The 25,077-nt window shown below is 42.0% G+C and overlaps 1 protein-coding gene across 10 annotated transcripts in view; it reads left to right on the top strand.

Annotated features, from left to right (window-relative positions):
- The window catches only part of FUT8 (fucosyltransferase 8), a 192,789-nt gene that overhangs the window by 36,941 nt on the left and 130,771 nt on the right, over positions 1–25,077 (top strand). For 3 of the 10 annotated variants that reach the window (XM_080396787.1, XM_080396788.1, XM_080396782.1), the window contains exons 2-3: positions 7,872–8,030; positions 19,274–19,385. The gene's annotated coding sequence lies outside the window, so the exon portion shown is untranslated. Of the gene's footprint in view, positions 1–7,871; positions 8,031–19,273; positions 19,386–23,874; positions 24,484–25,077 lie in introns of those variants that run through there. The other 7 variants (XM_080396779.1, XM_080396785.1, XM_080396784.1 and 4 more) reach the window with 3 other exon arrangements.

Here is a 25,077-nt window from a genome sequence, read left to right as displayed (position 1 = left end):
TAGCTAATCCAGTTAGTGTCATCTTGAAAACAAGGAGAAAAGCAATATAGACAGTAGCAGGTGTGACACTAATATATTTAGCAATCATATTCTCTTCTAACATGCTGTTTATTAAATGTCATGGTTGCACACAATTACTCACTTTTTTGTTACTGGCTATTGGTCATCTATTCCTTGTTTAATTTTGCAGACTTGTTAATAGTTACTTGCAACTTCATTCAGGGAGCTTAACCTAGTTTATCCAAATGTCCATAGTCCTGACTCTATTTTCTTGGGGTTTTTATAATGTTCAACCTCCATTTCCTGCACAGCTGTGCACACTTCTTGCAGATGAAAGTTCTGTACCATCCTATCTACTTATTGATTATAAGACTCTCATTGCTTGGGAACAGGAAGGAAAACAGCAGTCAGTGGCAGGTGAAACACTTTTTTCCAGTTACAGTTGAAATGTCTTTGTCATTAGTTCAGTTATACCCACCACATCTCTCTTTCTCTTAGAGCATTCTGGACTGACCTGCCAGCGTAGCTTCCTTGGAAAGTTTTCTCATCCACAGCTGCATACTGAACAAGACTGTGAAGACTGCATACAGCATTATGTGTTCCTCTGAACTGTCTAAACACTTTTCTCCTACATGTATGAAATCAAGAGCTGCAGATTCATTACTGGAATTGACTGTGAGACCCGTGAGAGAAAGCACAAGTGGTTGTTTCAGCAAGTTGATGTCTTTTAGATGACCCTTTCTGAGTAAAGGACTGTATGCTTGGTCATTATTTCTATTTTTCATAGGCCGGAAACTTGCTATAAAACCCTCGTCCCAAAGCTCATCTTTATATAACTCTATACACATAAATAATATAGGGAAAATATTTATATCTCTAAGAATGATTGTATCTTATAGATACCTGAAATGTGAGATAATAATGATAGGCACTAGATGGTACTAGTAAAGATAAGCTTACAGTTACATAGTACTCACATTTAAGGATTGAATATTTTTCCTGTATTTTCCATTTTGTGATTACATCCTAAAAACAGATAAAGAAGGCCATTTTTCCTTGTAATAGAAATATTTCTTTCTAAACTACAACATGTGACGTGATAAGATGACATTTTAGACTTGGTCTATGTCAGAAAGATACTGAAAGAACAGTTAAGAAAACAGCAAGGAGAGATTGTGTTAAAAGCAGCTAACTTCTTTCTGATAAGTAATAAGGAAAGGAGCTCCTGCCAGCTTGTCACTACAAGAAACAAACCCTATGATCTTAAACAGTTTTCAGCTTCTGTGTTTCAGCAGCGGCTGACAGAGAAGCAATCCTGTTTTTATCGTCCTTGTGCAGGCTGCTGTAACATCACTGTGGCTAACCTCTGATTGTGTCAAGGACAGGACATGCCAGTAACCTCAGGACAGAGAAATGCAACAGAGAAAGTCAAATGCTATAAATAGGGAGAGAGAGGAAAGCTTTTAGAAGAAAAGTATCTTTTTAATTTTGTGTTGTCTTTTGCATGCTCAGAAAGTTTGATTTTTAGTCAAGCTGTGTCTGAACAAAGAAGGATTATTTTTCTCCTACATGCTGTTTCCAAGAAAAGACCCATAGGCATTTTCTGACCTATGTATATGTTAAAATTATTGGCATTGCCTCTAGGATTATAGAAGCCTGTTCCCTATTTACAGATGGTCAAACAGAAGTGCAGCAAGTTGTAGGTTGAAAATTTCAAAACTTCCCTTGAATTGAGTTACCAATGTTCACTCACTAAACATCAGTGATGAATGTTTGCAGCTTATTGACTTGGTTTGTAGTTGCATCTGTTCTTCACTTTTGCTGATGTGGCCCAGAGGCAGGCAGAGGGTCTTTCCTCCTTTACATGAAGTTTGTTTCAGAAGACTCAAGTCATGGCAGACTGTTTTTATGTTCATTATCAAATCAGTGATATATGTGGGAGAAAGATGCACAAATTACCAAGTACAAAAACTTTTTAAGAATTCAACATGACTAGGAAACCTATGATCCTGCAAGCAGCAAATTCACATGGCAAGCAAGTTGGCCAAATCTTAGAAATACTGATACATTTTATTCAGACTGGGAAAGACAATATTTTCTGATGTTTTGTGAAAGCTGGAATTTCTGTTGAAAAAGAAAGTCTGCAAATACCAACACATGGGATTTTTGAAATGAAGTATGATCCTGGGCAGCTGCTGGCTGAAACTGATATGGTGATCATCAGGCTCAGTGCTGCCCACCTCCTGAACAGCAGATGTGATTTTCACTTGCGCATTAATTTTGCTCAGTGTCTGCTCCCTTCCCAGGTCTGGATCGCTGGGATGGGTCTGCCCTCTGGGTTGCCCTGTGGTTTCAAAATTTCTAGGTCCCCGAGCCAGCTGGCTCCCTTGCTCGAAGGGGCTGGATACCTGGCAGTCCCCTGGAATTCCACTCCACAGTTCATCAAAGATGCTGATCCCAGTGCTGATACCAGCTTCCTCTGATGAAGCCATGTCTTGCTGGAGAGTTCACAACCAGCTTTGACTCGTACAATGATTAATCGATACTTCCAGAGACACTGACGCACAGGCAAACCATTATTTTTAGTTCCCTTGTTGTATAATTACCAGATGTAATTCAATACTTCTCTGATGAACAAAGCATTTACCAGTTATGCTCCACCTGCCCCTTTGGCAGCATTCACAAAACAAAATAGCTGAGCAGGCATGCCAGCCCCTCTTCCAGCCTTCCTCCTCAAGCTCTGGCATACACAGTTGCAAAGCAGAAGTGATCTAATGCCCATTACTCAATTTTCTTCACACAGTTCATCCTTATGTCAGATTATCCTTTACCCATATCCACATCTCTGTCCTTGGCCGCCTGTGCCCACTGCCTTCTGTCCCTTCAGTCAGATGGCACTGCTGTATTTCCCACTGCTGCATATGCTCACTATTCTTCTCATCTCATTATCTCCTCCTTCAGTTTACTGACCTCTCTCCTGCCTTCAAACATCTTCCTCCGTATTGCCTGTCACTGGGGAGCGGTGGAGAGTGAGAGCAGGAGTGGGAGAGGTTCCTCTTCCTCTTCTTTCTTCAGAACCTGCCAGCCACAGCCTTTTCACATCCTATCCCTTCCTCTCCTGCTTTTCAATAAATTGCTCTCTTCTGCCTTCTTTGTGGTTCTCTTTCTGTTAAACACCATCTCAATATATCTTACCTCCTCTTTTACCATTTTTCCTGAAGCCATGACAATGTCAGCTTTCTCTGTGTCTTGCCTCATTCATCTCCTTTCCACTCAATAACCACAGCTCTTCTTCTGGGATTTGTTCCACCCAATTTGTTTTATTTCTTAAGGCTTATTTGATTCAGCTATGTGTATATTTTGTGAGCATCTAAACCTAATGACCCATTTTTGAACCCATTGGTAAGCTGAAACCTCAGTGATAACAGAGTAAAGGTCTTAAAAATACCAACTTCCTGCAGTTTTCATGAAGATTGATGACTGGTTAAAGAAGAGAGATCTGCACTTGCCTTTACTGCTGGAAAGACTGCAACATGTGCTCTGTCCAGTTAATGCACAATTATTAATTATTATTAATGCTCAACACCAGGAAAATCTTCAATCAGCATTCACATTTTCCTGGACAACAGAAAATGAAATCACAAACCACAAATTTGTAAGAAACCAGACATCAGGAATTCTGTTGCTCACAAAACTGCTGATTTTTCACTCTTTCATATGACCTAATACTCAGCATTTCATTGTTTAACGTTGAGATTTGTCTTTCTTTGTTATTTCAGATTTCCTTTTATCTTGGTTGACTTCCTGAATCAAAATGTCTCATACAAATTTCTAGTCACTCAGGTTTCTGGTTTGACCTCCATTTGTGAATCCATTATTTCTGCATCTTGGCTTCACCTTCCACAAGGAATCACCCTTCAAGTCTCCAAGTCCTCCTTTATACAATGTCTTCTCCTGTAGTGTTTCTTCCTTTTCTCTTGTTTTCTGTTTGACCACTCTTCTCATGAATGTCAGTTCTTTAGTTTTGTAGCTGCTGGTGACCGCCATCATCCCTGAGCACTCTTATTATAATGTGGCCCTCTGTAATTGAGAAAATCGAGATGGGGGAAAAAAAAAAAGAAAACCCCTAGATTTTTTTAGGGAAGGGAAGAATATAGTATCTTTCTGAAACTTCATAAAATTAATTCATAGCCACAGTGAAAATTCAGCTGCCCTTTTATCAGCCTTGATAAATTTTCATATAAATGTTCACATTTCTGTCACATACATAAGAAATATTTCTCTTGTTACAGGTTAAGATGCAAATTTATTTCTGAGCCATGTAAAGTTATTCTGCACTAGAGTTCATGTAATGAAGGGGCTGTATGACTTACAAGTCATACAAATCTGATTTTGGCTTATTTTTTATTATTTGCTCAATGACCTTTCATTGGTAGCTAATATTTTAAAAAAATAGTGGGCAATGATGTTGGGACCTTCTGAATAGAGGAATATCAACACTTCACACGGAAATACCTCTAGCAAAAAATTACAAGAATAGAAATGGGGGGGGGGGGGGGGGGAAGGGGAGAAAGCAGGATGAATTGTTCTTTCACCCTAGACTTTCAGCCAAATTGTTTCAGAAATACCAACAATGAATTAAAGTCAGCATTTCAGAAGCAAGATCCTAAATCAAATATTGGCAGAGAGAATTTCTTACATCCCTAAATAAAAATACAACTGATGCAAGAAATCAAGGAGAGAAGTCTTTTATAATTGAGTGACAGATAATGAAAGGCAGTAGAGAAGAAAAGTGCTCTCTAGCGGGCCTGATTATAAGGGATGCTACTCATTTTCAATCCAGGAGCATATAGAGCCATCTCTCCAGAAGAGTTTTCAATCACTGTATTTCATAAATCCCAGAGACCACTGCCTGCATAGGAGTGAAATTAAGATCCTGTACTAAGTGAGGATTTGATTTTACTCTAAGCAATTTCTGCAGAAAAATTTTGTTATTAATTTTCAGACTGTGAAGCATTACAGGTATAGCACTTCAACAGACAGCTTCATTTCCACAACCAGTAACAGCTCCTGAGTGACAGCAGGTGCAGCACCCAGTTTCAGACCTAAATCAAGCAAAAAGAAATCAAGCAAATAGGAGTAAGGAAATCACAGCTTACTTGCTTACTATCAGATCAGATCATGACTCTTACACTACCATGAGATAAATGGGCACATCATACTTGACAGGCAATAACCCAATAACCTCAGTCCTGACCAACAGGTGATGAGTTTTGAAATACTATTTTTGTTACCTGGATCTTTATACATGTCTTTATGTCATGCCTAGGCTAGAACAAGAAAGCTTCTCAAAAAATGTTATATACCATATGTGTCAAAACCTACTGTGCAGGTAGTAGTTTATGTTTTAAATTTGTAATGGCTGGCTGCCTTGTAGTGTACTACTGTTCATGTAATTGCTATCAAACCCTACTGTTTTGGTCGAACAGTTAATTGCTGTTAAGTCACAATCTGCTTCTTATGTATTGCTTGCAGGGAACTACGAAATTATCGGTCTATGGTAAAACAGCTTATGGAAGTGGATTGCAGTTGAGGCTAATAGTAATAGTGATATAATTGCAGTACAGTCTAGAGAGCTTCATCAGGTCACTATTTTTCTAGAGACTGTACAAACAAGTAGTTAAAAAGTGCCTACTTCAGTTACAAGAAACATTAACTACACGAAACATGCAGGAGAAAGGGAAAGCAATTATCGGTATACTTAAACATAGCTTAAAAAGAAAAACATCTACCTGTTTTGTCAGTGAGAATCTTCCAAATCCAAACGTTTCAAGTGAATTCCACCAGCTGCTGCAGACAGCCTGAATCAACTACTGGGAGAAAAGTATAAATTGCTTCATATTGTCTCAGCAGCATTGATTTTATACCTCAGTTATCACAATGTTCATTCTTTCCTCCAGTCTATTCTAGTGAAAACACTTTAGAAGCACACTTGCCCTATTACCTTAAATTCTTAGGTATCCCCAAAACCTCCCTTGCCCCTGGATTAAATGCCAAACCTTCCCTCACTTGACTTATTTTGCTTTTCTTCATTTGTTTGTTATTGATTCCAATTTGCTAACATTTCTTTTTAAATTTGTGGGATTTTATTCAATGAAAGATCTCCAGGAAAGCAAGTGAAATGCAACCACTTAGGTGGAATATTTTCCCCCAGATCTTCAGTAGAAGAAAATAAAAGCAGTGTAAAACTGCCATTATCTCATTAAAATCTGTTTCTGCTTTCAGCTTATAACCTCACTAAATTAGCATAAGAGGAACAGACCTTTATGTTAAATTCATTGCAAACTTGTGCCAGCAGGACTAGCTGCATTTTAGTGGTCCCTCATTGCCTGTTTGCACAAAATTATAGCAAAAGCCTGAACAGTAAATTAAAATGGAACACAACCTTTTTACGTTGAACTTAGAGTTGAAAGCTTAAGCTTCTGTAGAACTCTATTATTATTGCATAAAGCATGTTTTCCATATTTAAAATTCTGAATGATTGATTAATTAAAAACACTTGCACTCATTAACATGCATGCTACAGGAAAGCCAGAAATTATTTATGCAAAATTGCTTATGGTTTATTTTAGTGTACATAAAAGAAAACTTGAGATACTGACTTTCTTCTAGGACTTCTGACTCCATGAACTAACACTGTCTGGGTGCCTGATTTTAAATTATTCCTTGCAGTAGATTTTTCTCGTACAGGCAGCTTCTTCAAGTAGAGTTCTGCCTTGTATATATTTCATCTCTCCTATTTGTGACCCAGCAGTTTGTGACCATGTTCTCCTCTTGCTTACTACCTCTACCTTTTTTTGGCAATGAGCCCTTCTTTTCCTCCTGACATGTGTTAATGTATTAGTATAATACAATACATTAAGACACGGTAGGAAATATAATGCCTGTCTTATAACTGTTGCTACAAACTACAACGTAACCCAGGTTGTTGAAAAATGTTGCCAATGTGGTGAATGCAATGGCACTTAACAGTAACCCACCCTGTTTGGCTCTCACCTTGTTGCACGCCATGCACTTCCCTCACAACAAGGGTTCTCCAGGCCATAATAAGATGAAGTGTCTATACATAATTTAGGACTACAAATTGCTAAAAGTATATATATAAAAAATCAGTTTTATAGCCCCGCATCCGTGTCAGCTCCTGTTTTACCTGACAGTCTGAGCAAGAGCAAGGGTTACCAAAGGCAATTTAAACAGTAAAGATACAGTGCTGGTTTGTGCAGTGTTTTAACAAAATCTGCTCTGTAAAACTGATTTATTTTGACAGCTAAAGTGCAAATGGACACTGACTGGAAGGTAAGATGTCTGAAATGGCTTTAATTTTTTTTTCTAATTATAAATAAGATTATGGTCTATATAAGCTTGTACCAGAAGAAGGGCAAAGATTTTAATTCACAGTTTGGTTTGTTCTTGCTTGTGTCTGGACTATTCAGGAACATACGATTGTATGGGGACCAGGAAGACCACTGAACCTGCTTCACTATCATCACATCTCTTTGTGTAATCTACATTTTGAGTGGATCAGTTGCTTTTGATGAGACCTGCAAAAGACACTGTACAGTCTGTGGGAGATCAGTTTGTTCAGAGTGCATGTGTCCAAGCACATATGCTAAACGGAGTTTGTCCATGTCATAAAACTGGCAGAAGGCAGATCCTGAGTCTGCAGCTCCCCTGAAAACTCACCCAGAGTTGCAGAGGCAAGTCCACCCGCAAAGACTGCCTTTGTGGATCTGGGCCTTCTACCTATTCCTACTGATGTAAATTCAGTGTAGCGCTGTTAGATGGAAGTTCTTGTTATTCTTCTCCCCCAGATTCCTAACCAAGGAACCACTCTGTGCATGGATATGCTACTTATGGAAGAACAGTCTATAGAAGACAAGCTTGATGACTTTTAAAGATGTTTTAAAGATGTTTGCATTCTTCCAGTTAAACCCAGCACAGCCCCCATGAACTTTACAATTAAGAGTTGTGTAAGTATTTCAAAGGAAAATGTTTCTTCTTTATATGCAGGATTTCCTCTTAAAATTACCTCTGCCGAGTGCCTCATACAGGCAACTATATATATACACATATAGGAAAAAGATTTTATGGGACTAAAGATGATTTTTAGGCAATTGGTCTTTAGCAGTTGGAAAGGAGAGATCATGATGATTCTCCCAGTGTCTGTGACTTATAACTTTGGAGGAGTCTAAGTTGTCAGGTGTAAGATACCGTGACATTGGGTTTTTCCTGCATGTAGAAAAGGACCATAATAGTTATTGCAAGCTGGCTAGTGTGCTTTGAATTTATCTCCTGCTTTATCACGCGCTGATTACCCCTTGCGGACAAGCCCATTAGTCTCTGTTAGTGTGTTTATGGCTTCCCCAGAACACTCTGCAGCGGGACTTGTGATGATGAAGTCGCCTCACTTTACAAGTGAAGCAATTTGAAACATCAGCCCCAGTGCATTTAAAAAACCCAGCCCAACCCAAACCTTTCCTAGAGTAATTACTTATCCCTCCTCAGTCTTTTCTCCTGGAAGTGTATGAAGATGATTTTATACCACATCACCACATAAGTTTCTCTCAATGTTTGCGTAATTGCATAATTCAGTCATGAATAATGTAACCAGGATAAACTCAAGGTGATGATGCCTTGTAATACTAAACTGTTATGTCTTCGATGCATTATGCAAAGTATGATTAACTCCTTGGGGTTATGTAGAAATCAGTTAGCCAGACTGTAAAGGTGTGAGACTACTAGGCTAGGTATTTGCTGGTATTTCAAATTGGCAACTGAGGTTAATTTGTTTGATTAAAAAATTAGCATTTCCAAGTTTTGCTGTGCTGTGATTGTGAGGGCTCATTTAGCAAAAAATTGAGAAACAGGTTTATTTGTAGAGTGTTGCCCTAGAATAGGCAGGGAGAGATGGTTAAGCTTAATATTACATGGAATGGAGGAGGCAAGGCTTCATTTACTCCGAAAGGCATCACTGATGCTTTTCTTTCACCTAAGAATCTGTATTGGATGTACTGGGTCAGACAAAAGCCCAGTTAGCCCAGTGTTTCATGTCCAGTGCTGGCCATAGACACCTAGGGAAGAATAAGAACAAGGCAAACAGGAGTGATACTTCCCCCTAATACATTCCTGCGTTCCAACTGTTTTCAGCTCCAACACTTCTTGGGCTGCATGTGGTTTTGAGGTATAATGCTTAGGAGACTTCTCCTTTGAGCTCAAGTGAGCTTTATGATCTACAATGTCTTTCCAGCAAGAAGTTGCACAGGTCCACCACCTGTCATATGAAAAACCACCTTTCTTGTTTGCTTTGAACCTGGCTGCTGCCAGCTTATTCTCTTTTCCAGACCTATGAGTTCTAGCTAACTTAAATCATTCTCCGAATGGAAACCTTTCCTTTCACCTTTTAACATCACTGCTAAATTAGACCCTTTTGCCCTTTGATAGTACAAATTATTTAGTAGCTTTTCCAACAGTTAACCCCACAACTTCTATTGCATGGAAACATTTCATTTATTTGTATTCCTATATATTCATATATACCTGTCTGTCAGATTCTGAACTGGTGCAAACCTGTCAGTTTGCTATTTCAAAGAAGCTCTATCTGTTTAGACCAAATGAAGCTGTGATCCAAGATTTGTTTTTCTTTTCACAGAAACACAGGTTTGTGATCCAAGATTATATTGCCAGTGATATAAATGTAATAAGCATCTGAAGATTTTTACAACCTTAGTAGCCTATCTTAAAAATAATCAGTGATTTAAGTGTTCAAAATAATCTCCCTACAGAATTAAATGATAAAGAGAAGTTTGTAAAACAAAGTAGAACTGTGTTTTTTCCTGTTTTGAATTTAGACCTACTTCCCAGTTGAATTTAGTCCAGTGTCACTGCTTTGGTGAGAATTAGGATTATGAAGACAGTATATGCGCTAGAAGTGCCTTATGTAGCTTATTCTGTGGAACACTGAATATTTCAATAGTGAATACTTAAATGTGAGTACGTTCGCAATGGCTAGCGTGGACAAGTAACCTCTACAAATGAAAAGTCCCGTAAATTGTGTACACTTAGGAGGAACATTCAGTAGCATTCAAAGTAAATGAACTTTTATGAACTGAGACAAAGAAAGATTGTAAAATAAGCAAAGTGGAGCTAATTAAATGCTTTATACAAGGAGTCTGTGGAAGAAACAGGAAAAGGTGTAGGTGCAGCCTGCCTTTCTAACCACTGTGTTAAAAATCAACATGCAAATTGTTTACGCAGAAGTCAAAACCAAAGCAAGCAAACTGCTTCAGAGCTGGGCAGCATTCCACCCACGTAAGTCTTGTTACATCATGCCTTAAAACTGCCAGTGAGAGCTTCAGGGTATATTAGGATTGCAATGTTGCAATAATCCAAGCACCAGCTAATGAATCAAAACATGGAGCACATAGCTGGGGTTACTTTGCTTTGTAGAGTTGGTCACACTCTTATTGTATGCGCTCACTATATAAATATTAACTTTGATACAGACATATGCAATTTTTTAATAGTTTGATGATTCCTCTGAGTCAATCATGCAATAAAGAGTTTGTTTATGAATTGCAAGCATGATAGCATTTAACAGGAAGTAAGTTACACAGCTGACTTTTGTGTTCAAACCTGCCAGGTGACGAACTGTATTTCACATTTAAGATATTAAACAGCTCTGTCATTCCTGGTAACCTTTGTGCCTTTATGAGAGCGGATTTTAGCTTCTTTTTGGCCTAATAAACTTTGGGCAGAAGGTAGCAAAGTGAAAAATTTGCTGATATAATTTAGTTTCCTCTCCTTCAGAGATCCAGAAGTCCAGTTTCAACCAGCTGATTTTGTTAAAGCAATGAATTTAATGGTTGATCAGTGATATAGAATCATATACTTCACTAACTAAATACCTTTAATTACAGAAAAGTGAATGGCGACACTTGCTGTGGGAGGCAGGTTATTTGGTAACTGTTAGTGGCAGAACCTTCTTAGGCTTTTCTATAAAGTATCTTGTGTACAATTCCTGTGCTCCTGAGAAAGATGAAATATATTTCTGTGTTGCAGAAGCAGAGCAAGTATGTTTCTTTAGAATAGGTCTATTAGTCTCAGCTTACAGGGAACCATAGAGCCCTCAGCATAGCTTTCAGCAGACACAAGGAATGCCGAGACGCTACAGCAAGTCACAGTATGGGCAGAGCACTGGATTGTGGATGGCATGCTTCCAGAACCGTTGCACTGCTTCTGTGCTGTTTCATTGTGCCAGCTTTAGACCTAGGTGCCTCTGCTGCTGTCCACTAGTTACTTAATCAATCAGCTGATTTATCAAATAAGATTGTTTTCTACCAGTTTGCCTCAATTCTGCAGGGCCACAGGGTGCAAAATTTTTCTAAACTATTTATTCCTACCTTCCTTCAGTGTGGATTCTGGGCCATATCTTCCTCTTGATGTCAAGGAATAGGACCAATTCATAGAACCATAGAATGTTTTGTGTTGGAAGGGACCTTAAAGATCACCTAGTTCCAACCCCTGGCCATGGGCAGGGACACCTTCCACTAGACCAGGTTGCCCAAAGCCCCATCCAGCCTGGACTGGAACACCGCCAGGGATGGGGCATCCACAGCTGCTCTGGGCAGCCTGTGCCAGTGCCTCACCACCCTCACAGTAAAGAATTTCTTCCTTATATCTAATCTAAATTTACCCTCTTTCAGTTTAAAGTCATTCCTCCTTGTCCTATTACTTACATGCCCTTGTAAAAGGTCCCTCTCCAGCTTTCTTGTCAGCCCCTTTAGGTACTGGAAGGCTGCTGTAAGGTCTCCCTGGGGCCTCTTCTGCAGGTTGAACAACCCTGACTGCCTCCGCCTATCTTCACAGGAGACGTGCTCCAACCCTATGATCATCTGTGTGGCCCTTCTCTGGACCTGCACCAACAGGTCCATGCCCTTTTTATGTTGGGGGCCCCAGAGCTGAACGCAGTACTCTAGGCGGGGTCTCACAAGAGCAGAGTAGAGGGGGAGAATCACCACCCCGGACCTGCTGGCCATGCTTCTTTTAATGCAGCCCAGGATTTGGTTGGCTTTCTGGGCTGTAAGTGCACCTTGCTGGGCCATGCTGAGCTTCTTGTTAACCATCACCCCCAAGTCCTTCTCCTCAAGGCTTCTCTCAATCCATTCTCTGCCCAGCTGGTATTGATACCAGGGGTTGTCCCGACCCAGGTGCAGGAATTTGTACTTGGCCTTGTTCAACTTCATGAGGTTCGCATAGGCCCACCTCTCAAGCTTGTCAAGGTTCCTCTGGATGCATCCCTTCCCTCCAGCATGTCAACTGTACCACTCAGCTTGGTGTCATCGGCAATTCTGCTGAGGGTGCACTCAGTCCCAATGTCCATGTCAGTGACAAAAATGAGGAGCGTCATTCATCAGTTCTTTATGGAAGTACTGCCAGTAGCATATCGTCAGCTGGAAGTAAGCTAGGTAGCCTCCTGCAATGAACTGCCTTCTGTTCTACATGATCTTTTAATTCGTGAGATCTTATTTTAAATCGCACATGGTGTGCCAGTTGAAAACAGCTGCATGGGGCTCAGCACCCTTCACACTTACATGAACACTGGGATTATATTTACATTATTCTGCATCCACATTCATGCCATTTTCCTTAAGAAAGCTGGTAGCCAGGGAGTTTTCCCTTGGTGTGTACACAGCAGCGTTTTGGGAATTGTAGCTTTGTATTCTCTTTCGACTTCTAAACCAGCTCAGTAGTACCTGAGGTGTATTACACCACACCATCTGTGTAACAGCTAATATTTTCAACTATTCACCCTCCAGGATCCCAGGGCATTTTTCAAAATAATATACAAGTGCCATTTCCTGAGCACTGTATGAGGCTTATTAAATAAATAACATCTGAATCTTACAGCTGAGTAAATACTCCACCCATTCAATAAAGCCTAAAGTGACAGTCTCCATAGGGCGGGTCTCAGTAAGAGTTGAGGAGAGTCAGTATTACCAGAGAATATAAAACCTACTGAAATGAAATTTGAACCAATAGGTCTGTTAACAGCCAGAAAGAACACCCAGGAATAGTGGGTGTGATGAAATCTTATCATAAAAAAGCAGCTCACCTGAATTCACTACCAGTTTGAACTTTAAAACAAAAAACTTCAATGCAATTAACCCCCTGCCACCAAGATACCAAGAAAAGAACAAATTTGTCGTGCCAACAGAGAAACAAAACTTTGCAATGAGTTTTGACAAAAACACGGTAGTGTCCAATATTATTTAAAAAGAAACTATAACATCAGTACTTGTTACATCCCATTGCTTTCCTCTGAAAGCCACCACCTATGTAATGATCTCAGAGCTCTCTTGCAAACGTTGGCTCATTGCCTTTGAGAAAGTTATCTTGCCATTCAGCAGGTAAGGGTGGGAAAGGTAATGATGAACAGACTCATAAAGCTCATCAAAGTTCACACAACAAATCAACAGGAGAGCTTATAGGAGAAACATCTTCATTCCAGTTCATCCACTGTAGCTGTATTCAACTATATTTATAAGGTATTTCTAACACTGAGTTTATCCTGCTAGGTTAATATATACAAAATGTGTTAGGTTTTGAACAGCTGCCCTGCCAGAGGTTTGGGTTAATCCAGCACAGCCACACTTCTATAGGACAGCATTGTGCACTTCTTCAGAGTAATGAAGTTGAATTTTACCATTTACTTTGCACAAAATTTCAACAGTAGCCATAAAATTAATTTAAAATCTGGACAGAATAAACTGGAGAAGAGTAGATTGAAGAAAAGTACCAGGACAGGAAATCCAGATCAGTTTTACTGTGCTGGTGAAGCTGATAGGCACTCGCTGATCTTACTGAAAGACAGATTGCATGATTATCCAACAAAACTAGCAAAACCCACTTCACATGTTTATCTTTCAGCCACTTCCCATATTTCTCTTTCCTGTAGGAAGAAGACTACTGGCACTTAAGAGTAACAAAATAGCTTGAAGGTTTCTCTCCACTATCCACCAATAATAATTTCTGGCAATAGCAGCTATTTGGTTCATGTCAATTGACATTTTGAAACATTTAAAAATATCACAGTAGAGATTTAAAATGTTCTTTTACATGTGTTTTTTCTATCTAAGAATATTTAGAAAGTTGTCTGTTTGTGACAACAGCCCTACCATTTCAAGAGGTGAAATGGTCAAAGGTTTTGTTTGTTTTCTTATAGCTGTATTGATATTGAGAGAATGAGGTATGGCTGGCTGCCATGCAGAACTCAGAGGAAGTCATTGTCAGATGACACATATGACACATGACCTGCATAATTTGTTAGGTGGGAGCAGAAGCTGCTTTGCTCTTCCTGGATGTGCAGAATATAATGTCAATCAAATGGGCACAGGCATTTCTTTCCAATAGGTGCCGTTGGTCAACTTCTAGGACTCTGCCTCTAGAAAATGCTTCTTAGTTGCTTATGCCTCCAAATCTTTTTCAGGTTTTTACACACTGATATGTTTGCAGTATGTAGAAATGCACAAAAATGTACTTCATAATAAAACAATTACGTAATTCTCTAATTCCATTATTTTATCTGTGTAAAGTTTTGTGTTACAGAAGTGTGAAAGAGAGAATAAAAATATAACGCATATAATAATTATTATTATTGAAGCTGTCCTGGATAGTGACTGCTCTTTATGGAGTGGCTATAGAGGAACTCTGGAATGATTAAAAACTGCTATATAAATCCTGCTGCTCCAAGATCTGTGTTGCCATTAACATGCTTTTGACTTCTCCGTGCTTAAGAAGTCTCTACATATGTCAGTTCTCACCAGTTCCCTCTCATGCCATTCCTGTTTCTGTTATCACACATGAACTTGGCTGTAGGACCAACAGGAAACAGAAACATCAAAGGAAATAATAATTTGTTTTAAATTATGTTTGTAAAAGATTATGTAAACTTTTCATGCTTGATGCCTCCAATGACAGAGGATCTAATCCGTCTTCAACCCTTCCCTGGAGGTAACTCTGAGAGTTCAAACAAATAGCAAGTCTCATTTGAACGTAATGTAAATATATAACATACAGACTGTGTAAGATTTCTTTGGTGCACTAACCATGGTAAAGGGTAGTGTAAAATATGTTGCTGCCTATCAGCTGTTCTGTGGCCACCCTGCAAAGGTAAATTCAGTTAGGTGGAATTGATAGAGAAACTTTGCTAATATAAGACTGGATGGGTTATATATAAGATAGATTATATATGAGAGAGATAGGAAACTACTGGAAGGCTTTGAAGATGGCTTTGGGCCTGGAGCATGCCTCTTGTGAGGAAAGGCTGGGAGAGCTGTGCCTGTTTAGGCTGGAGAAGACTGACAGGGGATCTCATCAATGTCTACAAATATCTTAAGGGCGGGTGCCAAGAGGATGGGCCAGGCTCTGTTCAGTGGTGCCCAGTGACCGGACAAGGGGCAATGGGCACAAACTGCAACACAAGAAGTTCCATCTGAGTGTGAGGAAAAACTTTACTTTGAGGGTGCCAGAGCACTGGGACAGGCTGCCCAGAGAGGGTGTGGAGCCTCCTTCTCTGGAGGTGTTCAAAACCCATCGGGACATGACTCTGTGGCACCTGCTCTAGGAGAACCTGCTTTAGCAAGGGGTTGTACTAGGTGGTCTCCAGAGGTCCCTTCCAACCCCAAATGTTCTGTGATTCTGTAACTATTTTGTGATATATGTGTTTCTTGTTTAGTCTACCACCTGCAGTATACATGAGAAGAGAAGAGCAAAAAAAGAGGCTCACCCGTTTTGAGTCCTTATGATAAAGGAATTCTCATATGCTTCATCCTTTTGGCATAACCCTGAAATTAATAAAGCATTTCTCCCTAGATTCTCTGTACAAATAAAAATGTTGTGGTACCATTTAAATAAGATTAAATTTAGTCTCACACATGCACTGGCTTCACATACAAATTTTACTTCAGAACTGAAAAAAGTTTGCCTGCAGTAGATATCTTACGATTACTACAAAAAAACACTACTACAGTAGTTAAGCACAGATTTGCTTAAAAAGAGAAAGTGGGTCTTTTAGCCCTCTTTAGTAATGGCCAAGTCAGTAACTGCCTTTCTAGTAACCAGGTCCTAAACTGGGCAGAGCTCTGCTGATTTTTTTGTTGCTAAAAGGCATTGCAGCAAGTCAGCTTAATCTGGCCCAAGTGGCAGAAGAGAAAGCTGCTGTGAACAATGGTTGAATACTTCATCTAAGAACTATCAGACTTTTCAAAAATAGTAACTGTACATTACAATGTCGAACAAAGTCTGGCTGATTGTCGCAGATACAACATAAATACATTTCAAAATTACTAGAGATGTCTGAATAATTCGGCTTTTCTAACTATATTGAATCGTATTTTCCTTCTTTAAGGTTAGAACTAATTGATTATCAAAAGGATCTAGAGAAAGAAATGAGATAGCCAGTTCCGAAACTTAGTAACAGTGCAGTGACTCTCAGTGTTACTGCCAAAAGCTTTGTTTCTCCCCACTAGCTGACAGTTTCCTGGTTACAGTGGGACACCAAGGGAGCTGCCACCAAGTGGGAATGTTTGTTAGATGTTAGAAGCAAAACCTCAAACAACCTTGGCATTTGGCGGAGAACACACACAGACAGGCATGCCAGAGCAGCGTGCTGACAACAGCCCTTCGTTCCCAACAGCCTTTCGCTTCCAGCAAAGAGCCTGGTATGCTCTGAACCAGCTGGAGTTTTTTCCAGGCGTGGTGGAGTTAAATAAGTAAGAAAGAAAGTCCTGAGTACATCTATCACTGTAGCTGCAAGTAGATGTTTTACCTCAATTGTAAGGGAAAGGCTTGTTCTAGTTTCTGCTGGTGGAAGTGAAGGCTGTATTTCTTTTCTGGTAGATACTTTATGACTGTGGGGAGGTTATTTTATTTCATGAGGTACAAAGTCGCGCTTTATACTTGTTTGTTAGCCAGTCTTTGCTTTGTGCCCATGCTGCTAGAAACAGTAACGAAATTCAGCTGAAGGCCCTGCATAACTTTCTAATTTCCAGGTAGGATACAGTATCTGGTTTATCAGGCACTTGCTAGGGAGGTAGATCCTTTTTCTTAATGTACTTGCTAGTGGAAGGAAAAACTGGTCATTCAAGTTACATGCAGCACATGTGACTTGAGAACAGGCTGATAAGTAAACGGTACTGATAATTGATTTTGCTTGCTTATTAGCTGTTTTTCCATTTGTGGCAAATACTAGTAGATTTAATAACAAAGAAATGCTCTTGGGACATTTAAAGAACTATTTCACCTGTAGCTACTGATGTAATAATAAATTAACAGAAATTAGTCAAAACCAAAATAAAATAAAGTTAATGAAAGCTTCATTGAATAAAATGTGCATGTCTTGTGTGGTTTTGGTTTACAGAAGCATTTATGTTGAGAACTCAGCAGTTTCATGTGACATGCTGGGGCCGGTGCTATGGACTGTCTTTCTCTGGCAGATCTTTTATTAGCTGATCATCCTTTGAAAGCATGTGCATAAACCATTTGCAAAGACAATGCTGAGAAAGAGGACAGCTGGGGTCATTATTTGAAAAGGCGCTAGTATTTTTCCTATGAGCCACATAAAATGTTCCAGATTTCTGTTTCAGGCTGTAAAGCAGACCAGGCTGTTCTTGAGTGTAAGTTTACCTTCACAGGAAATCCATTGTTTGGAAAGCTAATGGAGCCACCACACCCCTGTGTGCACACAGATGGGCTCTCGGATAAGTTCTTGTTCTCTAAGGGACACGAATATCTAGAAATTATCTGATAATGTTATTGTTCAAGTTCCAATAATTGAAAATCCTACAAGAAATGATACATTAATTTGCATGAATTTATTGGAGTAGGGAACTTGATCTGAGTGAGGAAGGGAATTAGCAAGTAGGAATTACAATGTCCAGTCCAATGCAAAGTTCAATCCAAATTCAGTTTCAGATTAGGTCCTACTGAAACAGTAGATCATGTGCAATACATTCAGCATCTTTGGGCAATTCAGTTGGAAAACATAGTTGCGAAACTCAATTTGTTTATATGACACTTCTGATGGTTTGAAAAAGCTAGTTTTCAGTCATACACTTCCCTTGCTCTTTATACAAATAGCCTGGCTAAATACAAGTAGATTTTTAGAGGAAAAGCTAAAGGCACATTCTTACCACCTGCATAATCCTGAAAAATTTGAAACTCTTACCTCAAAATTTAAAGCACATGAAAGAAAAGAGATGAAGCTTTAAAAATGCTGGTTCAAATGGGTGGTAATTTATGAAATCAAATATTTCTGCTATAAGGAACTGAAATGGGTTCTTAAAGTGGGAAGTGATGGGCCGACTTCAGGTGACAGTGTCCATGCTGCAGCTAGCCCAGCTAGTAATGCAGGTTGCATTGTTGGATTTTAATTTTGAAGCAGCTTTTACTATCCATAGTTTTGGATGATCCAAATCACACTTTTGGATAATTTGTATTTTACTGATTCATCTGCAGGGACAAATGATTGTGCTTACATAGCTGTGCTACTTGCAGCACAATTTTTAAAAATATACAGGGAGAAGATCCTTTTGTCTTTGCATTTACAGTGCTGTCTTTCCAATATTATGAACACACCGTCTGTACTCTGCAGAGATGCGCAGACTGCTGCTGTGACAGTGAAGCTGCCCCTGTTTCATTCACTCAGAAGAGATACCACAGTGCAGCAATATTTTCCACATAACCACAGGCATCTCTGATGTTTATTGAACATTCACAATGTGATTTTTTTGACTATGTGACCTGCCCGGCTCATTTTAAGTGTTTGTACTTCGCTCCTTTTGACATTTAAGTCTGCTTGTTACAAAACCAGTGTGTGGACAGAAACAAACTGGTATGACACATTAAACCCCATCATAACTCAAAGGGAAGTGTTGTAAAAGTGGAAGTGTCAAGAAAGTACAGGTTTACACAGATTTGTATAAACACTTTATTCAAATGCTTTGGATACAGATAAACAGTCCTTGTGCAATATTTGTTATGGTTTCACCTGCTTTCAGCTGGAAACTGAAAGTGTTTTGATAAATGGGACAGAAAAGTTTGTTGAGTTGCTCTGCAGCTGCAAGTACTTCTGTACATTATGCCGAAGTGCTATCTTACAATTTGTAACAGCAGTCTTGGTAATACATTTATTTTATTTTATTTTATTTTTTTCCAGAGAGGAGGAACCATTACCTTGTACTGCACTTGTGATGATTGGCTGGACCTGCTGGCATTTCCTGAAAAACGAGAAATAGGGGTTTTGGTGATATTCTTTAATGAGCACAGATGTAAGTCTTAGTTAAGATGTTTTAGAAAGTTTTTTATAATTGAAATCCTATTTTAACTGAAACTGAGACTTAACAAGTACAAGATCAGATTTCAAATGGGTGGAAAAGGCAGGGAAAATTGAGGGCTACAAAATAAATATTTGATGGACCCTTTAAAACATTCTTTGGAATTTAAGAAATTTGGTTTTATATCAAATGGTTGATAATATTCTTAGGCATTTTTTAAAAAGTTATATTCAACTTTGTCAGTTTCTGTAATCTCACTGCTAAATGTGATATGATTTTCCTTTAACCCTCATGACATGTTTTCTTTAATTCTTATTTTCTGGTTGCATTTGTGCAGATAAAAGCATCTGGCTTTCCTGACTGGTACAGTGTCTGGGTACTCATAATGAGTTGACTTCTAAATGGAGGATAAATGAACTCATTTACATGTCTATATTCTTTCCCAGCTCCTCCTCCTCCCCAATATATGCAATTTTTATATAGGAGGGACAATGGTGTAACACCCGCCTACTCCAGTTCCATTTTTTCAAATGTAATTTCTAAATTTGTTTATTAAATATACTGGCTCTAAAGCTGTTCCTACCCATGCCTTATTCCTACTTTATATGAGGAAATAACATTTGGATAAATTATGCTAAAAAGTATATCATTCTTTGTAGCAGCAAGAAAAAAAAATGCCTGTAACCCTCTCCTGTTGTGATTTTGGTTTTAGTGGTACTTGTGCTCTACTCTTTTATAGTGGTTTGCAATAGGTAATATAGAATAGCTGGCATGAAGTAAGCTGGTTTACACGCCCAAGCTGCACATGCAGGAATTCAGATGAATGTGTGGTTTAACTCTGGTGTCACCTGTAGAACTGGAGGTCTTTATAAGTGAAGTATTTGCGAGGTACAGTTATAAATAAATAAAATAAATAAAAAGTGTTTAGAAAACCTATGGAAACCAAAACCCCAAACTGATGCTTAATAAAAATACCCAAATCAATTCCAGAATTAGCTTTTAAAATGCATTCCAGCTCTGTTGATTCCTCCTTTCAAGCATACTCCTACTACTGTGATAGATAAAAATTCAATCTGCTTCTACAGTTTTTGAGGCCATCATACAACTCTATAGGATAAGGATTTAAGAAGTCAGGTATCTTTATAGAAGTTGGTAGTATCCATTAAGGCTGCTGTATGACACTGGGGTCTGGACCTAGTGAAGAAGAGGAGACAGCTAACATTGCATGGAGAAAGAATTTGTTCACAGAAGTAAAGTTTTGTCTCCTGGGAGGGTCAAATGTGGACTCCAGAAGGTGTTCGTGTATTTGGGGGTGGGTGGGTGGGGGTGGAGCTGGGGGTGCAAAGTTAAAATATCTTTTCATTTTAACTCAAATGCTACTCAGAGTAACTTCTGAGACAGGTGGCAGGATGTCTCATCAAAGTGAAACTAAGAGTTGCCCTGCTGAGACTCCACCTGCTATGTAAAAGTACTACCACCTTCTTGCCAAATGGAGAGAATTACCTGACTCCAGCAGACTTTAAGTCTGTGTCAGTTAAAAGTGATTCATTAGGGCTGTGAGATTAAGCACTACAAAATTACAAAAAATCTACTGGACAACTAAACTAGAACCCTCCACCTTGAAACTGCAGAATTAACGTAATCAGTTTCTTAATTATAGGAGTGAAAAGTGTCCCATGTTCTGGTGTAAATTTCCCTTCCCAAGGGTTTCAGAGCATCCACAAACCAAGGCTCTGACCCTTGGCCACCTGATGAAGGAGTTGGTGGAGTCAAGAGTGAGGTTCTACACTTAACAATGAGATTTTTGTGATAAAAAAAAAAAAATAGCTACTGGCCCTTTAGTCTGGTTTGGGAAATGTCCTTCTAAACATTATGTACCTGCTGCATTTAGCATTTGTAAAAAGTTAGTGCTCTGTAAGAGCACGACCCTCTGAAGCTTTTCATCTCTCTCACTAGTCATTTAATTAGTCACTAGTCACTGCTCAGGTCACCAATTCCTCAAAATAAAAATGCGGCTGATAGCAGTAGCTGCTATAGCATGGTTAGAACCAGAACACAAATAAAAATAACTCATAACTGTACAAGTTATGGGCAGATTGACCACATCTCATCCACTGGTATCTCCAGTGGATACTGGGTCAATCCTAGTACTATAATGTTTTCTTTAAGATAATATGCCTATAGCACAGAGTATCATGGACTTGAAAGCAAATAAACCAGCAGTAATATCCTCATTGCATCAAGCAATCACTTGAAATGCATTTAATTTCACACCATGGTAAGTACAACTGAAATCATCACAAGCGTATTAATGAAATAGCCCCTTTTATTTTAGTCCTGATTTTCATTCAGTTTGCGGACATTGTATCTCAGAACTGTTTGCATTGAAAGTACCCTAATATTTTGTGGGTTAGTAGACAGATTAATGTCTATAAAAGTGTTTTCCTGTTAGACAGGGAAGACATATCAGAAGCAGCTCTTCAGTTTTCAGATGATTCCCTGACATTTTATTTTCTTTCAGAATGTTTCTTTAGGTGAGATCCTCCAAGCAAAAGCAACATGCAGTTAAAAGTGTAATTTGGAAAGCTGTGCCTCAGTTATGGTTCATCTTGATGCAGCTTAGAATCATAGAATGGTTTGGGTTGGGAGGGACCTTTAAAGGTCATCTAGTTCCACCTCCTCTACAATGAGCAGGGGACATCTTCAAGTAGAACAGGTTCCTCAGAGTCCGGACCAACCTGACCTTGAGTGTTTCTAGGGATGGGGGCTTCCTTCCCTTACCTGTACTGCATGCACTTTTGGCCTTTTTGCATGTATTTAGACTTTGCAAATGTTTTTGATTTGTGGTACTGTGGTTTCTCCCCCGCCAAGAGATGGTAGGATAGCAAGTTTAATGTTTTTAATAATACTTTAATTTTTCTTACTTTTTTCCTATGCATGCCTTAGCAATAGATCACTAGTGGATTTATATCACAAATGGAAAATGTCTCTAAGCTCTTCTGAAACAATAACTTTTTTTTTCTTTTACCTGTGTAAATATTATACCTAACCCAACGGGTTTCTGAATCCAAATCCCTGACTCTGTTTGAAGGTGTGATCACAATTTAAGTGTTACTTGCAACAACTATGATAGCAATAGGGGCTAGCAGCAGCAACTCAATACTTGACAGCCATTGGCAATCTGCTTACAATTTCAATTTCTAAACTAATCTCTAGTGCTGTTAGTTAGGAATTAAAACCTTAGGGAAAATAGATATATTCATTATTTTTGCATTTCCAGATCTCTCTGGAAGGTTGCTATGGGCACAGAATATTATAATTCTTCTTTCTGTCCCCCAGACGATGCTTGCAGCAGCTGTGCCCCAAGCTCCACGTTAGCAGGTAGCTGACCCATAACACAGAAAGTCAAAAGAAAAACCAAGAAACGCTTGCATAGCCCTTATAAGCACATTTGTGAATGTTTACAGTTCTGGGGAAAAAGAAGAAAGAAAAAAAAAAAAAAAAGAGGGCTTGTGGAACAATCTGGAGAAGACAAGTGTGAACAAATACGTGACAGAGCACTGATTTGCAGGACAGCTCTTCTGAGACTGGTAGGGGGTGTAAGAAGGATGCGATAGTTACAAAAAAATCCATCCCTATCAGGTCTGGCTTTTATACACAAATCGTAGCAGACTGAAACACACTCCTGCTGCGAGTTCCACTCCACATGCTACCTTGCCACCTCTGCCATTTCATCACCCAAGAACACTGGAACATTCCCAGCGCATGTAACAAACTCTGAAAACGTGTATAGTTTTCTCATGTGAATGCTTAGGATATTAAGTTACATTAAATGCCCTGAAATCTTGCATCTACCTCAGTTCACCTGTGCTTATGTGCACTTTCATGAAGTATTCTGATGAGCGACAGGAACAGAGGAAGCCATAGGTGCTAAGGCGGCGGGCAGGCAGGGGTGCCAAGACAGCGCAGGCCTCCTGCTCTCGCCCAGCAGCCGCGGAGCACGCCTTTTACTCTCTTAACACGGCACCGTACCGGATTTCTCTCCTTTGCAGGGACCAGCGGATCAGGAAAAAACCAAACACACCACACTAAGCCGCTCCCGCGGGCAGGGTGCGACGGCACCGCGGGCGGCGATGCGCCTGTTGCGGCGGCCGCTCCGGCGGGGGGCTCCGGGCGGCGCCTGCCACCTCCCCGCCGCGCCCTGCCCTGCGGCCGCGGCCGGCCCTACCCGCCGCCCGGGAGCGAGGCCGGCCCCGGCGGAGGGATGTCTCACGGCAGGGCCCGACCGGCACCGAAGGGCCGCCCCGCCCGCCGGCGCCTCACCCCTCGGCACTGCCTCTCGGGAAGGGGCGCCGCAGCGGCGGCGGCTCAGCCGGGCGCCGCTCCCCTCACACGCCCGTCGCCGGGATGAGCGCCGGCGCTCCCCCCCCGCGCCCCCCCCGCGGGGCCGCGGGGCGGCGGCGAGGGCCCGCGGCCGGCAGGGGAGGCGCGGCGGGCGCCCCCGCCCGGTCCCCGCCGGGGGGTGTGGGGGGGACGGACACGCCAGCCCCGTCCCGCAGGCCCCGGGCCGCCCGCTCCCGCCGGGCCGCGGGGTGCGGGGCGCGCGGCGGCGGGGGCGCTCCGGGAGGCGCTCCCCCCACGCGCATGCGCAGCGCGCGCGCCAGCGCTCCGTGACGAGAGCACTCCGGCGGCACCAGGAGCCCGACGCGCGCGCTCATAGGCTGCCTGGCCCCGGCCGGCGCGCGCCCGCTGCGCGGCTCTTCCTAGTGCGCTCGCGGGGGCGCGCGCGCCGTCGCTGGCGCCGTCGGTTGCTGTCGCCGCTCGCTGCACGGCGTACGCCGCTCCTCGCTGTCAGCTGCTCGCGCGGCGCTCCCCGCCCTCGGCGCGCGCGCTGTCCGCGTCTCGCGCTCCGTCGCCTCAGTCCGCCGGCGGCTCCGTTAAGCGGCGGCGGGTTCCTGCTTCCGTCTCCTCGCCGCGGTGTCCCCCCGCCCTCCCCTCCCCCTCGCCGCCCCGCCGCTCGCCCCGGCGTCTCCCCGCGCCCGGCACCCTCGGCGACGGCAGCGCGGGCCCTGCCAACGGCGCCGGCACTCGGGTAAGGGGATGCGGGGGCAGAGGGGAGCCACGGCGGCGGGGAAGCGGGTGCCGAGCCGAGACCGCGACCGCGCCGCTCCGGGCAGCGCTCCCCATCCCTCCTCCCGGGCCTGGCGCCGCCGCCGCTGCGACTCGGGCGCTGCTCGGCAACGGCTGCCGCCGGGGTGGCCGTGGCGGGGAGGGGGCCGGTGCCCCCGCCCTGTGCCGGGGTCCCCCCGCCCTGTGCCGGGGACCCCGTGGGCTCCCTCGCCTGAGGGGCGCTGGCGGGGCCTGAAGCCGCCGGCGAGCGCGGCGAGGGAAGGGGAGGCCGGGACTCGGTGGGCGGCCGGGGCATCACCATCGGCAGCGGGGCCGGGCCGGGCCCAGGCGGGAGGTGTTGCCCTGGGGAGCGGCGCGGGCAGCGGGGTCCCGCGGCGGGGAGCGCGGCCGCCGCCGTCCTGCGCGTCGCGGCCGCAGGGCGCGGGGGGCGGCCTCCAACTTTCCTTGTCCCGGGAGCTGGGGCCGCCCGGGGGCCGCACGGGTTTGGCAGAAGGAGACGCACGGAAAGCGTGGGCTTCGTGCACGGACCTTACGCTCCAGGGCCGCTCGGTAGCTC

The sequence above is a fragment of the Falco punctatus genome (assembly GCF_963210335.1).
Source record: "Falco punctatus genome assembly, chromosome: 7".
In the NCBI taxonomy this organism is placed as follows: Eukaryota; Metazoa; Chordata; class Aves; order Falconiformes; family Falconidae; genus Falco; species Falco punctatus.
The sequence above is the reverse complement of the archived record's forward strand: the minus strand, read 5'-3'. Positions and strand labels throughout refer to the sequence as shown.